The 6,364-nt window shown below is 51.2% G+C and overlaps 1 long non-coding RNA gene across 1 annotated transcript; it reads left to right on the top strand.

Annotated features, from left to right (window-relative positions):
* The first annotated feature begins 159 nt into the window (after positions 1-159).
* LOC144726818 (uncharacterized) lies at positions 160-2,155 on the top strand. Its single transcript, XR_013587344.1, has 2 exons — positions 160-841; positions 1,085-2,155. It is a non-coding gene; the product is annotated as an uncharacterized LOC144726818 (long non-coding RNA).
* Positions 2,156-6,364: the final 4,209 nt, after the last annotated feature.

Raw genomic sequence — 6,364 nt, 5'->3', positions numbered from 1 at the left:
CCAGGGGGAGGGGAGTGATGGAGGGGATGGGCTGGTTCGCTGGGTGGGTGTGGGTGGGTGGGAGGGGGGCGATGTTGGAATAGAGTCAAGTGGCTGATAGTGGTGTGGGTGGGAGCTGTGGGGGATGGATGGGGGGGAGGGGTGTTTCGCAATGGCTTGATTAGCTCTACTCAAGTCCAGAACACTTCCCGCTACAACAACAATGTGGGTTCCATTACCTCACTGGCTGCCCCACTGTAAGGGCGGCCCTTGCCGCCTCACGCTCGCCCCGCTGCGGCTGCCGCCCCCTGAAGCCGCTCGCGAGACATCGTCCATCACCCATCGTCCATGTGCAGGCCTCGTCACCGCGCCGCGCGTCAGCCCCGGGCGCTCGCAGCACGCAAATGTGCAAGTGGTTTTGAGAATGAAATGCCTCAACAGCAGTGTCGTGCATATCGCACCGTAGCCTAAACGTACCAACATACACAGCCACCGCATGAGAAGCGTGTTCAGAGCAATCCGACCGATACGTTTGTCGGTTGAACTTGTTTCGCACCGTCCGTAACCAACCGTTCTCATCGTCGGTGCGAGATTTCATCTACGGATTCCCATTACTACAATGCACGCACTGCCCACATTATAGATCCTTGGCTCTCCTGGGCTGTTTACACACCAGTGCAATCAATCTTCATTGGACGTGCCAATATCGGCCTCAATAAAGCAGGCACCAGTGCACATTAACCATCATCAGCAGCAGCAGCCGCCATGATCAACACACTGCTGGGTGAAGTCTTCCCCGAGTCGCCGCCACCACCACCACCACGATCCCGCGATGCAACAATCCACCCAGCACCCTGACCTGGTATGATCGCTCCATCTCCTGGGTGGGCTGCCCTCGGTCAAGTTCTATCCCTTGGCTGCCACTCCGTTATTAGTCTTGACCGTCGTAGTAGTGCAATATATACATTAATATCTTTGATGATTCTGTAACGTTATTTTATTACACATTTTTTAAGTAGTTTATTCGAGCCAACTTTTGTGACAGAATATGTATTTCATGGAATACTGTTGTGTGTGTGCTCTGTTTTCGATGTGATCTGCAAAGCGGACGTGGTATCTGGCCTGCTTCGCTTCAACGCTGCGCTTCTCTGTACGTGATGGATTTTGTCATCTTGGTGACTGGGGTCGGTCACGAGCGATGACGCCATCGCTGCCTCTGGAGTTCTCCACCTGGCTGCACCAACTCGACACCTGAGCTCGCGCGCGCCGTGCACTCAGTCCCACGCGCCGTGCGCTCAGTCCACGCGCCGTGCACTCAGTCCACGCGCCGTGCGCTCAGTCCCACGCGCCGTGCGCTCAGTCCACGCGCCGTGCACTCAGTCCACGCGCCGTGCACTCAGTCCACGCGCCGTGCACTCAGTCCACGCGCCGTGCACTCAGTCCCACGCGCGCCGCCCGACTCGACCGGCGGGCCTGCCTTCCCCAGCGAGGCCACGCGCGTGGAGGAGGCAGCGTCAGCGGAGATCTTCCCCCGGGAGCACAACAAGCACGGCCTTGGGCCGCGGCGTTGCAACCGCTCCGAGTGGAGTTCCCTCTGGGTTCGTGGAGAATGCACTGTTGAGATCTCACACGCGCCTGTAACTGAGTCCAGTGGAGGATTCGGGAGGGCGTGGGGGGGGGGTGATGTCCCCCTGGAGACCCCACAAAAATGTTTTTATTCATACTTTCCAGAGAGAATATGTTGAATGTTTTTTTTTTATGTAAGACCATACTTTCCAGATAAAATATGTTTAATGTGTGTTTTTTTTATGTAGGACCATACTTTAAAAACCCACAATCCCCCTGGGAAGATTCTAGATCCGTCTCTGACCCAGTCAGACAAAAACATCTGCTTCTTCCAACTGGTCTCTCTTCATACTACACATGATGTGTTTCTGGGGTTTTACTGGCATCTACGCCTACATCTTAGCGAGTGATGTTTTTTTCTTTGTCTAATTATGCTCGACATATTTCCGACAGCACATTCTGTGTGATGTCTTCTCATTTGCTGGAGTTTAGCTGCTGATCATGTAAAAGCACCAGCACTTTCTCCACTGTGGATCGAACCCAGCAAGATGTCTCAGTGAGCCCAGGTCTACAAGAAATGTGCGTTATACTCTAATAAAATTTACCACAATGCTAGTACCAGATCTCAGTCAGTACAACACAATTACTGCCACTCGAACACAGATACCAATTCTCAGACTGTCCAGGCCAAACCTGTACTGATGGCAATCCGAGTAGAGCCACTCAGTAGGATTGCAACGATGGATCAACGAATATTGATTATTTTGCTCCCGATACATCAATTGATGTGTGGAAGAGACGATATGTTTCGATTCGTATATGGTGTACGTAAAGGTTTCACGTGATCCCTGCAACCACTGGTGGCTACTACATTCTCTCCAGTGATACACAAATCATAATTCCTGAATTGAATCGTTAGGGGACGGAGGGATGGGGGTTGTGTGGCCACACTTGCAGCCATGCAGCAGGTGGCTTCACTTTGCTAGTGTGAGGCAACTCAACTCCAGGTCAAGCCTGCTCGCGGTTTCCTTATCAAGGGAACCCCACTCAGTCTCACGATTATTTAGCAGAGGGACCTGCATTGCGATGTTTGGTAAATTCCATGAATTACTTTTTGGCATCGAGTGAGTGTAAACCACGGTACCTTGAGATAACCCATGCATCCGAAGGGCATACCACAACAAACTTCTGCACAGATGACTTAAATCCGTTGCTATTCTGCCACGTCGTGGCCACCTCGCAGGCTGGTGGCCCAGTCTTTCCCAAGACAGCACGAGGAGTGACTTTACTGTGTTGCGTCTGTGCCTCACGGCGCGCATGTTGTGCAGGGGACATCACGCACAGTGCTTTGCCTTCGCTTTGATCGTTTGCGTGAAACTATAGGCGTGAATGTCTGAGAGTATTCGCATCGACTGTCAAAAAATGTGGACTCACGAGGTGCATCGCTTTGAGGAAGTTGCTCCTGAGTGATATTTTCATGCCCTCTAAACAGCATGAACTCGCCAATTAGCACTCCCCTTCTCTCCACCGGCGAGTGAACCAACACCACGTGTCAATGTGTGCGTGGTATGAAGTGCAAGTGAATCAGCCTCATCAAGCGCGCACTCTCCCTTACACGCATCATGTTTGTGCACGTGACATGATGAACCCTTTGACCTTTGCCAGTGTTCCTGCCACACGTGTTTGTTCTCGTATCCACCTCTCTAGCGCCTCGACTCCCCTCCCCCTCCTCCCCCAATTCCTCCTCTGCCACTTCATTCATCACCCGCTCATTCTTTGCATATTCCACATTGGTGGCCATTTTCTCAGTGCTGAAGATGGCTCCCCGCTTGGTGATGTAATCCACCCTGCAGCATTCCTGTTGACCGTGTGCCGCTCACTGTAACTCAACCAGATACGTTCGTGAGCTTTACTCTTTTCTCGTTTACTTTCTTCATTTACTCCCTGACTTTTATTTATATCGGAGAGAACATCACTTTCATCATGGTCGGATTTGACACAACATTTAAGTATTAAGGGTGCATTGATGTAATTGATTAATCAATCTTGATTTAAATCAATAGCAATATATTATAAACGCACGTGATGAATTTGTGCGTGACAATTATTTTTTATTTCATGCAATGAGGTCTCGCGACCCAGATGACCACCACAATGCCCCGCACTGCGAACAGGGATCGTGACATTTCACTGAATCGCAAATGGGGCAAATTGTTACGTGCCTAGTCATTTTAAAGATACGCTTCTGTATCTGTCAACAGTGTTGGGGAGAAACGAATTTCAATTGGTGGTACGGTACTGGAATCTGACTACCACATCTCATATTACTTTGTGTTTAGGCAGATAGTGTATTAGTGTTTGTAATAGTGTATTACATATGTATTACTTAAATTATTAAATGCAGATTTTTTTTTTATAAGTCATTAGTTAATGTGGGGACAGGAATATCTGTCTTGAGTCATAGCGAGTACGGGGCTGTTATTCTGAAGGTAAAATTAAATGAATATACACAAATTAATCACATTACAGTACTGTACAATGAAACTACCCATGACAGTATTGTGTTATGTTCCAGTACTAATAGAGCCTTGAGTAATTACCCAACAGGGGATGGGCTACTTTTGAGCAGGACGCGCGCGTGACTAGCGGTACACGCGGCACAGTCGCAGCAGCACGCCGCGCTGACCTTAGAGCGAGCGGGTGTCCTCTGACACCTTGGAGCGAGCGCGTGTCCTCTGACACGTCTTGCGGCCACGTCACGACGCGTGCCACGCGCGGGTCAGGCTCGGCAGCGCGCGCGCGCGCGCCACTCTCTCGACTCGCAAGCGCACCCGGGACCCCTCCTCCTCTCCGCGTCTCCACAGCAGATGGCACTCATGGCCAGCCACTCGCAGGGGATGGATCCCTCCGTCGGTCTTTGAGGCCGAGTAAATCATTGTATGAATACCGTCAGATTTTATTAATACCGTCAGATTTGTATTAAATACCGTCAGATTTTATTTTGAGGGCCCTTCTGAAATGTTCAACCATCCACCCCTCGGTCTGAATCCGGTCTAAATGCTCAATCGTGTATGTACTGTACGTATGTTGAACTTCTTTCGCACTGTACGCAACCAACCGTGCCAATCGGAGGTGTCGGGGAAGCACAACAAACTAAACTCAGAAAGCAAGCGGCTGAAACCGCCTTTATCCACCACTACATGCCAAAAACTGGCTTGACGGCTCAGCCGGGGAGATGGGAATCTCAGCCTCAGTCTGCGGTTTAAGCTTCGAATGTCCACAGTGTCCCGGCTGCCGAGTATTCACATTGGCATTCGAGGTATTTGTTTCTGTAATTTCAGAGTTTCCACTGAAAATTCGAGCGAAACTGGCATTTCTGGAATGTATAAAATTTGTATAAAACAACAGTTGAAGCCAAAGTATTTTAAACGCTGTTGGTTGTGTGCTTAGGTCAAGCGCTCGACTTCACATCGACTCGCGCTGAGTCGCGCTGGCGTATGCGAATTTTGTAGAAAGGCGCATTGAGTCCAACAATGCCCTCTTATTGAGGAGTGAAGGTCGCGCGGAGCAGTGTGGGGCGCTGGTCGGGTTCTGTCACATGCTCGCAACAAGCACGCACGCTGTGAAGCGACTGGTGGGGTCTTCTCGCAGGAACGTTGGGTGGCATGCGGGGAGTGCCCTTCTGTGCTCTTGTGTGAGGGATTCCTGTCGGAAGTGTAAGGAAGATGATTGAGAATGCATTCTCGTTCTGGGTAGAGTTTTCTTAAGTTTGTCAAATTCAAAGTGTGGTGCGTCAGCGCTCGCCCCACACTCCCCCGCGTCCGCGACCGGCTCGTCAGGCGTGAGTGGGGCAGCCCTCATCGACAACAGTGGGACTGGGCCAGCGGTGGGAATTCCACATTCCCCATCGAGGGGCCCAGACTTTCCAGAAGGCAACCCCATTAACAAATCAGTACAGTATATGTATGAGTGTATTTCGACCCTCTGGATATCTTTACGATTTAAAGAAATAACTTTAATGGCCACGAATTAAGGTGCGTTTGTTATGCTATGAATGTCACCATTGTCGGTTAAAATTGTTCTCTTCGCAGCTGCAAAAACACTGCGCACGTGCTCGCTACAGAGGCACCACTGCTGCATTACGAACATGAAGGGAAACACTGTTAACAACAACATATAGCGCCTAAATGCAGCAGCCTCTCAAGACTCTTTACAGGAGGGCCTGAGGTCGAGAGACAAATGAAACGAGGAGAGTGCGAGAGAGACGATAACGCCGAGGCACGGGCCAAGAAGCCCGAGTCCATGGGAGTCATTGAAGCCACTGGGTCCCGGGCCCCCAAAGCCTCCAGGGCTTCCAGGGCAGCCCACGAGGGCTAGAAGGTGGTGGGTGTGGACAATATAAGTAACAAACAATCAGACAATCAGCCTCCGCACGCTTCAGACTCTCCACACATTTTGTTTACCCAACCTATCAGCCGCACGATATTCCGGGAGTGCATAATTTCATCAGTGTTTGTTTAATATAAGCACACTCTGGACCGGTTTCGACATTCAGCGACCCGCCAAGTAAAAAAGAACCCAGCCGAAAACGCGTGCCTGTGAACGTGAACCAGACCCCACGTCTTCACCCCAGCTGGGTGCCGCACTCGTGTCAGCGATCGGCCCGGACCACCTGGCCACAGAGCGCCGCCCCGCGTGTTACGAGCCCAAGGCTGGGGACACGGAGGAGCCCTCGGCGTGCTGTTGTAAGGGCTCAGCAGCCCTCGTCTCCTGCGGGCGCGGAGCTCCTGCGGCGCGAGGTGACGGCGCTGCTGCCAGA

The sequence above is a fragment of the Lampetra planeri genome, chromosome 24, assembly GCF_965212315.1.
Source record: "Lampetra planeri chromosome 24, kcLamPlan1.2.h2, whole genome shotgun sequence".
Taxonomy (NCBI): Eukaryota; Metazoa; Chordata; class Hyperoartia; order Petromyzontiformes; family Petromyzontidae; genus Lampetra; species Lampetra planeri.
The sequence above is the reverse complement of the archived record's forward strand: the minus strand, read 5'-3'. Positions and strand labels throughout refer to the sequence as shown.